Source organism: Haemaphysalis longicornis, unplaced genomic scaffold, assembly GCF_048455015.1.
Source record: "Haemaphysalis longicornis isolate Haplotype H1 unplaced genomic scaffold, Haemaphysalis longicornis Haplotype H1 scaffold_10, whole genome shotgun sequence".
NCBI classification, from domain to species: domain Eukaryota; kingdom Metazoa; phylum Arthropoda; class Arachnida; order Ixodida; family Ixodidae; genus Haemaphysalis; species Haemaphysalis longicornis.
In genome coordinates this window covers 97,262,724-97,272,480 of record NW_027526204.1, presented here as the reverse complement: position 1 = coordinate 97,272,480, position 9,757 = coordinate 97,262,724, and the positions used below count along the sequence as shown (strand labels likewise).

At 47.6% G+C, this 9,757-nt stretch overlaps 1 non-coding gene across 1 annotated transcript; it reads right to left on the bottom strand.

The window, feature by feature from the left end:
• Positions 1-5,154: 5,154 nt before the first annotated feature.
• On the bottom strand, positions 5,155-5,236 carry Trnas-cga (transfer RNA serine (anticodon CGA)). Its single transcript has one exon. It is a non-coding gene; the product is annotated as a tRNA-Ser (tRNA).
• Between the last annotated feature and the right edge of the window lie 4,521 nt (positions 5,237-9,757).

Genomic DNA, 9,757 nt, shown 5'->3' with positions numbered 1-9,757 from the left:
TAGAGAACTAATTTAAACCGCCAGCTTGGCCGGTGTTGCTAAAGAGCTGGTACCAAGCTGGTTGCAAGAGCTGGTTGCTAAAGAGCTGGTACCAAGAGCTGGCCTGCAACTGTATGAAGCGCTATGTTACTTTGGGGGGTGGATCTCATTGAGAAATGCAGTTAGTACTTGCCCACAATTTCCACGTTTGATTCGGTACAATGCAATATACAAACTGCCACTGTTAGTACAATACGTTCTGACCCACAACATTCTACGTTGCTTTCATTCCGAACTTGTCGACGCCCTTAGCAAAGAGTATCCTCTTTAGCAACCTACAATGCTTGCTCGTCGCTTGCTATGAGTCAGGCCGGGTTCGGAGTGTTGCCGCAACTGTCGTAATATCTTTAAAAAATGACGCCATTTCATGTCTCAGCCAACCCAACTGCGTGACAAGCCGTTTTTTTATGCACATAGATTACGATATAGCTATTGCGTCGGTAGTCTGAACATAGCCTCAGTTTTAAGTGGTATAGCGCTTTACGGGATAAGGTATATTCAATGTTCCTTGTTACACAAATGGCAGTAATGTTGAAAGCACTGTTAAGAGTTCGGAAATAACAGGGAGGTTCTCACCAATCATGATGTACAGTGTCGAATGGCTTCGTGGAAGGAAAGGCACAAGTTTCTTGAAAACCTTCGCTTTTTAAACCCTGGACCCCCATAGCATTTGCGGTACACCAACTGGTGACTGGATGACCCGGCCATTGAGTCGCACCAGCTGCGTAACGAAGGCGCCCGCTTAAGTTCGCCGGAGATTGATGGTCCTAATGCGCTTCAATTTGTATCGATCGTTGTCGCTGCCTATGCGGGAACTGTGGGTCTGGAAAAGAACCAGCAGCGAGCCCAGTATCCAGGACCGCCATGCGGACACGTGCACTGACCGCGAACGGAAATGTACACAACGAAATTTGAGGCACGTGTAACTGGACTATCGCATCGAAGGCGAGAGCGAGAGAGAAAGTTTTATTGTTAATCTTTGCCGTGCGCAACCCACCCGAGAGTGAGGTTTCCGGGAAGGCTCTTTTTCACAGGATGGCCAGGAGCCCGTCCTTCTTGGCGGCGTAATCCTCTACCTGGATGACCGCAACTTGCACTTTGAAGATGGAGATAGGAATGTGAAAGTGGCTATTGCCTAATGTAAAAAAAAACCTTTTCCTTCTTCATCTTCTTCTGAAAACCAATGACATAAGAATGGAAACACTGTGAACGTTCGTAGACAAGACAACCGAGATTTCTATTTTTTCGGTGACTACTTTGCTCATCAGCACTATTTGACTCAGCAAGGTAATAATCAGCCGTCGGTGTACGCAAAATGGCCACTGGCAGAAAAAGAATGAAAGTAGGGTATCAGTTGAAAAGAAAGTTTTGCAAACTGGGTCTCAACGGGAATCAACCCGGGACTTCCCTTGGAATGCGGAACGAGCGCGCATCGCCAATGCCACGGCGGCTCAATTCTCCGACCAAAACGTGGAACTTGTGAAAGCGTTGTGGCTCTTCACATGGAAACGCGTGTTAGAGAGATATACTCGGCCTAAATGAGCAATTGTACGCTAATTACAAAACTAGAATTTAGCCGAATATCAACGTACGTTTTCGCAAAATGCCCTGCCTGCTTTGCGACTTGAACGTTGGTATGTAGCACCCTGGCGTTAGGCCTTAAAGGGACAGACAATCGATTTTTCTGGAGTGCACGTGTTCCATTTCATATGAAAGCCAGTGTTTTTCATAGTAAGGTAACCACAAAAAAGTTTAATATAAATAGGTGGAATTCATTTTAATTTGGCACTCAACTTTCTGAAATCTGAACAGTGGCGCCATCTAGTGTCTAAACGTGACACTAACGTATACGTACACAAGCTACTACGTCGTTTTTAATGCGCATTAACACAAAAACCGCACAAAAGAACAGGAACAACTACATTTTATGATTCCTTAGCTGGAAAAAAAGTTTTAAATACATCTTGTTTACTTCACGTACAGTTAATCGCATGCTGCCGCATGATTCACTGTCACAGTTGCCAGCAAATATTTCGGCAGCCCACGTAAGGTTGATGGATGTAAAAATTCTCGTTTGAAACGTTACGGCACCCTACCAGGAAAACCGTTTTGATTCAAGGCATTTTATGTGGCGCCTTTTCATTTGCAATGGAGAGTGTACACTTTACAAACAACGGTTGTCTTCCCCTTTAAGTTACGCATTCAGCTCTAACGCCCCCAACCAGTACTTCCAGATTTACTCGCAATGAGCTTGACGTCGCTTGAAACGCCGTAAGGCTCAAAGTTAAGCCTACCGAATGTTAAGCGTAGACATAGGCCTAACATGGGCCATCGGTCAAGGCTTTTAGCTACAGTTACAGAGACAGGAAGAAAAGGACGCATTGCCGGATTTGGTTACAATACCGCCCTCACTCTAATAAATCAGTACTTAGGCATAATTGGGTCCACTAAAAATTGTAAAAAAATGGATAATAAAAACATGTTTCTGAGCTCCACTTGTCCAGTCGTGCGCGCCCCTGGAAAGAAACCGCGTCTAACACCAAGTTTAACATTTGTAGTTTGCTGGCTATCCAGAAGTGACGATTGCGTCCATAAAAAAATTCCCTGCCAAGGAAGGCGAAAGCTAACGGGCACGTTGTCAGAAGTGAGAAAGGCTGAAGGAGAACAGGCACGTCTAGTATCCATACCTTAGATACATCAACGCCAACGCCGTCTAAAAAAGGCTGTCAGAAATTTTGTTGTTTCAGTATTTCTTCAGCCCCCGACCACGTATTAGCAGTAAAGGATTTTGACGCCCGAACGACAGCCAAAATCTTCTACGGCTAAAACGTTCTCGTGGGCTGATGCTGTGGAAACTACGAGGAAGGAGAGTGCCAGCAAGGCAGGCGTCTGTATTCCAGAGGAAAGCAGAATTATTAAAGAAGTGTTTCAAGAACTTTGGGCTGAGCTGAAGAAGTTGGGGGCAGGATTACCCCGGGCGCGGAACAGCTCAACTTGATCGCAAACCAGATCGCCGGCCCCACCGCCAGCTCGTTGCGGTCGCTCGCGGACCAAAAAAACGAAAGCCACCACAGCGCACGCTGCCAGGTCCAGGCAAAGTGGTTCCAGAACTGATTGTCACGCAGGGACAAGCTCAGTTTAAAGTTGAAGCATCGAATGGCTTACGAAAACCCTTTAAAGAAATACAAGAGCTACAAGGGAACTACAAATCACTGAAAATTGGCGATCAGTTGCTCGCAGAAAAAAGAGAGCGAGAACCGCTTCATTGTGTGCCCGGGATGGGGTCGAGGGAAAAGAGATTGGAGATTTTCTTTGGTTTTCTTCCCCTTTTCAGGCGGCAGGCAGGAGTCCTTGGACCGTGGCGGCGTCTTCAGGCATTCGGAGGAGTTGGACTTGTAATTTGCGATCGGAGCTAAGCATCGCGGTCTCCCACTGCTTCACGGTTGTTTTGTCTAATAAAGGGGGTCCCTTTCTGCTGCAACTGCCTACTTTTGAGGGGGCAAGGCCAAACCATGCACTGGACGAGGACCGCTCTGCCTCTACATATTTTGAATTCGGCTCCATACTGTTCTGGAGTTGATGCATGCACACTAGACGTGTGCGCCGGCTTTCATTTGCAAGAAGTGTATTATCGACGCAACCGTGGGATCTGGGTAGTCTGCAATCGTTAAGCGTTCAGGACCAGGCAAACGGGTTACAGAACAGATGGTAACAGCGGCTGTTGGCTAGAGGGTTGGAGAAAATGTTGCTATGCAGCAAACACCCAGCCACCGATTTTCGTTTAGTTAAAGTTCTGTGTGATGCAGGGTGTCAGGCCATTTCAAGACTGTAGTATTGGACACCGTCCTGTCCCATCCCCGACAGAGAAATGAGGGTAGGTCAAGGGTGGCAACGGCTTGATTGGTTAGACCTCGAGCCGCGTCGTGCGTGTTCTCGTTTGCCGGGAGACCGGAGTCGGCCGGCTCCCAGACGATTCGACCTTTGTGACCCAATCGCCACGAAACCTGTCCAGCAGGATTTTTAGTGCTCCTCATGACGCGCGCCCACTCGAGAAATTTATGATGGCCCACTAGGAGTCGCGCACCATAAATTTGTATTTGCAGGAGGCCGTCATTCCCAGGACCATGGCCTCCTCCTGCCCGACTTCCGGCGATGTCGTGAGAATCATACCGGAAAGGATTCAATCGTCCTGATCATTTACTATGGCTACGGCAATGGGGTCGCAATCCCCAAAATCAGCGTTGTCCACGCAGACCATGTCCGAAGACATCTCAGATCTTTTGTGCAGTACCTGTGCTCCAGCGCGTCTGCGTTCCCAGTTGTGTGCGGGGTGCCTCTTCTTAGGCATTGGTGGGACGTATAGATGTTCGTTTTGATCTCAGCTGAGATGTCCGATCTCGCTCCGGATCTAGATTTATAGTTGATGTTAAGGGATCTTAAAATGGGCCACCCAGTCGGGCTCTTGGAGAGCCCTTCCAGTTATACGGTCATCTGCGCTTCGATCAGCTCCTCTAGGGTATTGTGTAGCTTTAGTGCTTTGAACTGCTTTCTACTTTAAAATGCTTTTCAGGCAAATTTATGAACGTGAAAGCTTACACCTCAGTGGAAGGTGACCCTTAATAACACCGGCGTCGACCCGAACGCTACAAATATTAAAGGAAGGCTAGAAGCGAACCAAGGAACGCCAGCCGTGTATAAGGGAATATTTATGATTACCAAAGTTAATTCTTGATTGATTGTCATAATTTGGAAGAAGAGTTAAGGCGGAATGAAGGTATAGATTAAAGTATGCTAAGGAGCCTTACAGTGGATTGAGGTGGGTTAATATAGAATAAGAGGTTTTAGGGTCAGTAACTAGTGTGGCTGCTGTGTAGACGGGCGGACGTGCATATAAATACCCCCTGTAAAACAGTACGCAATGTATTTCTTTGAAAGCGCGTAAGTAGATTTCTGTACCCCGAAACATCTTCCAGCAATGCAAATCCTGAAAAAATAGCGCGAACTGCTACGCGATAAACCCACTGCGATACCCTAAAGTATGCTCGTTAGACCACTGCCTGGAAGATTTGGTTTAAGTAAAATGTATTGGAAATGCAGAAAAAAGAAAAAAATTGACGCAGCCGACAGGATTCGAACCTGTGCGGGGAGACCCCAATGGATTTCGAGTCCATCGCCTTAACCGCTCGGCCACGACTGCGGAACGGCATGGATTTAAATGCTATCCATAATGGAATGCCCGGTCACATGACGTGGACTTGTTTTGTTCGTGCTCTATGGTGAGCAGCGGAACAGAAAAAATGATTTTGAATCCTAACGTACCATGTACAGTATCGGAAACAATTGGCTGTGCTCGCACGTGCCCAGTTCCCGGCATTCGAAGACGACAATGAAGCTACTCTGCCACGCGCTATGTACTCGACGTCGCGCGTTGAGTCCGGTGTGCATATCTTCCGACACGCAGTACTGCTATTGGCGGTGAGACATGGAGGAAAGAATGGCGGTGAGATGTTTGAGTGGCGCCCCCTGGCTCTGTTGTCAGCTTAGGGACTCGCGCCGCTGTCGTCTGCTACACTTGCGCCTCTGTCGTCCACTTGTGAGGAGCAGCAGTGCTGGCGATAGAAATCACCCACTTTGATGCTTTCGTGCATTAAAAAGCATATTTCCAGTAATTCAGTATTTTTGCCAGCGTCTGACACATCTGAATAATTTCGAGCGGTATCGCGCGCAAGTTTGCAACACACGAGGAGAGAGAACAACTTTCTTAGAGCATCGCTCACAAGATAATCTGTAACTCCTCCTTTCTAGCTTATTTGCGAAGTTCAGTGCTCAGGGCTCCTTGATAAGTATTCAAAATGCGAAGGGTTCCATAAAGCATTTTTGAGGTGCTCTTATGAAGAATCAATAGTAGGATGCTACGCACCAAGCAGCGGATCGCACCAACACGCACATCGCACAGCAGGAAATAAAACGGCTGTATTTTATATCTCAAGTTGTTGACATGTATCAGCTGAATGTTTTTTCTGTGCCAAGCGCGGTAATTTTTCTGCACCGTCCGCGTCTTATTAGGAGGTTTGAGGACGTTTGGGAGACTCACAAAGCTCGTGTGGGTATTTTTTTCGGGTTGTAAGGCGTATACAGTACCTTTTTCCGTAATTAACTTTCGTTATGGCTGCGTACAAGAAAGTGCATATCCGCAGCGTGCGTTGTTTATTCACATGCAAATGCAATGAAATGGTTTGTGCTACGCAACCGCGAAACGGCGCGGACAACATTCTCCAGAGTACTCGAAGACGGCTTTTGTGCCCCAAATTTCTATCGTAACTATCGTTATCGTAACGAACTTAATCTATCCTCAAACAGTTATGGCATGACTGCGGTGTTGAAGGCGTTGCGAACTCGCTAACGAACGCAATAAATCGTATGCGTGCCGGTTTTCAGTACACCAATCGAAACCGGTGAATATGTTCAAGCAGCTCTTTATTGCTTTCTGACCCTTTCAGGCGTAAAGCAAAAATGTTAGCCTACTCGGGGTGATGTCTGATGAATTGAAGAAAATTACTCTTACGCTCTTGTCCTGGACTGAGAATCCCGCCCACTAACCAGCTCGATTTTACTGTTGGTTGGTTGGATCCTTAAGTCATGGCGCGTACCCACGCGGAGGATTGGCCAAGAAGCTGCCTGTAATGATTAGGCTGTGACCCGATTTATTTTAGAGAGAGAGAGAGAGAGAGAGAAAAAGTGAGGTACGAAAAAAATATTGAGAGAAGGAAAAGCAAATCTTTGGATAGAACAGGATAGTCAGGAAAAAAAATTGCGAATGAAGATATAGCTGTCTAGCAGAGCATCGGGCTTGTCGCCGCAACAAAGGAGTGAAAGGCGATCACAACATCTCTGTGGCAATATCCTAGGACGGAAGCACCCAGCGAAAGAATAACGGTTAAAGATAAAGGGAGATTCAGCTGGTTAAACGTGTATTCAAGGTGCGGGCGTCGCATCGAGGAAAAGCTGCGGCAAGTTAAAAGAAAGTGTTCTATAGTTTCGGGGGCTTTGCAGGAAGGGCATTGGGGAGAGAAAGCATGACCAGCTTTGTGTAGATAAAAATTTAAAGGGGGGATTCTGCAGCGAAATTTTGTGATTGCCACCTCACATTTACGAGATTCGCAGAATTTAGGCTTCCATAAGTGAGAGAGGTGAATATAGTCGGAGCATGAACGAAGGGCATCTTGCCGATTACTTTGTAGAACTTGAAGGCGCCTGAACCTCGCCCCCAAAAGAAAACTGCCAATTGGGCAATTCACGACGGCAGGACCCCCAAGAGCCAAATTGGCTAATTGGTCTGCCGGTTCATTGAAGATTATCCCTGCGTGACCAGGGACCCACACTAACCGGATCTCAAGAAGCTGGTAAGAAACGAATGAACGGAATGACCGGAGAAGGGAAGAATCTTTATCATTTCTTAGAGCGGTGCAGACGGAGAGAGAATCCGAAAGGATAACCACCCCCGCAAATCTATGCTGTAGTTTATTAAGGGCTAAGATTATCGCCAATAATTCTGCCTGAAAAATCGGGGTATAGTCTGGCAGCCTTATTGAGAAGGGCCAATCTAGAGACTGAGAATATATTCCTACCCCAGCCTTCTCATCACTTTGAGAGGCATCTGTGGCAATGACGACATGAGTATGAAGAGTAGCCAAGTGATCTTCAAGTAAATTATTGAGTAATCGGGCCGGTAATAATTTCGCATGCAGGGGAAAAATGTTGTCCAAGCTTATGTCGACAAGCGACAAATTATCAGAAAAGGGCTGGAGTAGAAAAAGATCTGTATGAAGAGGCTGCAGCCATGCCTGTACGCAATCCAATTGAGGACGCTGAAATCGGGGCCACGTAAATCCTCGAAAAAGGTCAGGCCTCAAGAGGAAAATGGGTTGAGACTGTTAAATGAAGTTTTCTCCGTCTCCATATCATCTTTTTCCTCTTGAGTGCACGTTTACTATAACGCATATCTAAATATTCAGAAGATATGCCTGTGGCAAATCTACCGAAATATCCCTCCAGGTCTTAACAAACATAGTATTGCTGTATTTTTACCATACACGTGACTCGCTCTGCTCAATAAGTCTCCATACTGGTTAGAAGACTGGTATAAAACCAGCGCGCGCTGTACACGGCGTAGGTTATTTCGAACGCCCACTACATTTTTTGTGCCCCATGGTGCCTGTCGCCATACTTTTATGCCATGACACCGTGAAGTGATGTGAGGTGATACTTTGGAGTGTTCGGTAAGGTTGCAGGTGATTACCGGGAATCGTAACGTCTTTTGCAAAAGCTGAATGCCCCGAAGGCCAGGAATTTGTTGTGGTCTTGCATTTCCGCTGTTTTCGGTTATTAGACTCTAGCTGTTCCCTTTGTTCGAAAGATTGCTGAATACAGAAGCTGGCGCCTAGCTCCGACTCTTCGCGCTTGGCACAGGACCGGCTTCGCAGGAATGGGATGACGCCAGCAATGTTGTTTATTCCGGAGCGGGAAAAAACTACACTTTAAATCATGCCTTGAGCTAGTGTATGCGATTTGAAGTTCTTTTTTATGGAAGAAAAGTGGTGCATACCCAATATCTGGTGCGCACAACCATCAAAGTCTACCGCGCGCAAGTATACAGCAGTGAGAGCGAGCCAGAGTGAAGCTTACGACATATGCGAGAATCCCTGAGCCGACGTCACGGAGGCCGCTTCGTAGCGCCGCCTGTGGTTCGTTCTCACCTCCAATATTCTTTGGAAATTTGGCAGACGGCACACGTGTAGGCTGCAGCGCCCTCAATGTAAAATAGACGTTCTTGCTACTGACCTCATTCTAAAAACTTAATAGTTGTTTTGATACCTTCTTCAGGCAATATTACTTGTTTGCATGCTTTTTCGGGTCTCAATAAATTTATTTAGGAATTTTTCAACCGTGCACAGTACCCGTGTTGCCTCTAATCGTTTGCTCACCGCTGAGTGCAGTTGAGACTGGCCATCCCACCACTGCTACCACTGTTGCGACTGGGCCATATCTCACCGCAGCCACCACTGTTGGGAATCAGCCATCCCGACGCTGTCAGTACGGTTGGGACTGGGCATCCGAGCGCAGTCACCGGTGTAGCGGCGTTGCCTTGCACTGTCCGCTATCGACGCGGCGCAGAGCAGAGTGATGAAGTTCTCGCGCCGACGAAAACTTGAAGCAAAATTCATATACAGTATGTACAAGGGTAACAACAGCTTTACATGGCTCGCACAAAGGCGACAGCACCTCTCCGCTCGGTGCCTCCAAAAAGTGCCGCACTCGCTGTGCCTTCCCCGGGAGTTCGTTGCAGCCCCGAGAGGTTTGAATCGCTCCAATGAGGACACTCGCTGGTCGAAGTTTGAAATCCGGCGAATGGAGGCGGAGTGGTTGCGTCAGCCAAGCCGCCACGATGGGGGAAAGGGAAGGCGACGCCATCTCCGCGGAGCCGTCTCCAGGCATGTAGAGGCATGCCGGTCGCCGGTCGTTCACCCGATGCCCGATTCGGCCGAGCCGCCACGACGGGAAAAGAAGAGGCGACTCTGCGGCGATGCAAGTTTGGGCCTGTCGGCCGCGGGCGGTTTGGTCTGGTTTGGTCGAGGCGTGAATCGGCCCCGCTGTCGGCGCGTCGCCCCGTGCGGTTCCCAGACAGTTTATCGAACGCCGTTTTATCGAACGCCGTTTT